The sequence below is a fragment of the Triticum aestivum genome, chromosome 5A (assembly GCF_018294505.1).
Source record: "Triticum aestivum cultivar Chinese Spring chromosome 5A, IWGSC CS RefSeq v2.1, whole genome shotgun sequence".
In the NCBI taxonomy this organism is placed as follows: domain Eukaryota; kingdom Viridiplantae; phylum Streptophyta; class Magnoliopsida; order Poales; family Poaceae; genus Triticum; species Triticum aestivum.
In genome coordinates, this window is record NC_057806.1 from 44,522,724 (window position 1) to 44,524,111 (window position 1,388).

Sequence of the window (1,388 nt, forward strand, 5' to 3'; positions counted from 1 at the left end):
ACTTATAATGTTACTTTGCAATCTAGGAATCAAATATACCTCCGTGAGGACGCGGTGTGCTTGGTTCTTGCACATGAACATGACGGAGCCTCTGCCGCGGATGTCGACGGCCGACCCCTCACCGAACTTGACGGTTCCAGTGACGGTCTTGTCGATGGATGAGAACATGTTGCGGTCTCCCGTCATGTGATTATTGGCCCCCGTATCGAGGTACCACACATCAGTCGGGCTCGCCGTAGGGATCACCTTCTCCTCGTTCAGGTTGACATGCTCGTGCGCTGGCTCGTCGGCGATCTGCACCAGCCCAGCATGGACCGCCATCAGCAGAGCCGGCTGCTCCTCGACAGCCTGCGTGAGGTTTTGAAGCAAATATACCCTAGAGGCAATAATAAAGTTATTATTTATTTCCTTATATCATGATAAATGTTTATTATTCATGCTAGAATTGTATTAACCGGAAACATAATACATGTGTGAATACATAGACAAACAAAGTGTCACTAGTATGCCTCTACTTGACTAGCTCGTTAATCAAAGATGGTTGTGTTTCCTAACCATAGACAAAGAGTTGTTATTTGATTAACGGGATCACATCATTAGTTGAATGATCTGATTGACATGACCCATTCCATTAGCTTAGCACCCGATCGTTTAGTATGTTGCTATTGCTTTCTTCATGACTTATACATGTTCCTATGACTATGAGATTATGCAACTCCCGTTTATCGGAGGAACACTTTGTGTGCTACCAAACGTCACAACGTAACTGGGTGATTATAAAGGAGCTCTACAGGTGTCTCCAAAGGTACATGTTGGGTTGGCGTATTTCGAGATTAGGATTTGTCACTCCGTTTGTCGAAGAGGTATCTCTGGGCCCTCTCGGTAATACACATCACATAAGCCTTGCAAGCATTGCAACTAATGTGTTAGTTGTGAGATGATGTATTACGGAACGAGTAAAGAGACTTGTCGGTAACGAGATTGAACTAGGTATTGGATACCGACGATCGAATCTCGGGCAAGTAACATACCGATGACAAAGGGAACAACGTATGTAGTTATGCGGTCTGACCAATAAAGATCTTCGTAGAATATGTAGGAGCCAATATGGGCATCCAGGTCCCGCTATTGGTTATTGACCGGAGACGTGTCTCGGTCATGCCTACATTGTTCTCGAACCGTAGGGTCCGCACGCTTAAAGTTACGATGACATTTTCATTATGAGTTTATGTATTTTGATGTACCGATGGTTGTTCGGAGTCCCGGATATGATCACGGACATAACGAGGAGTCTCGAAATGGTTGAGACATTAATATTGATATATTGGACGGCTATATTCGGACACCAGAAGTGTTCCGGGGAAGTTTCGGATAAAACCGGAGAACCG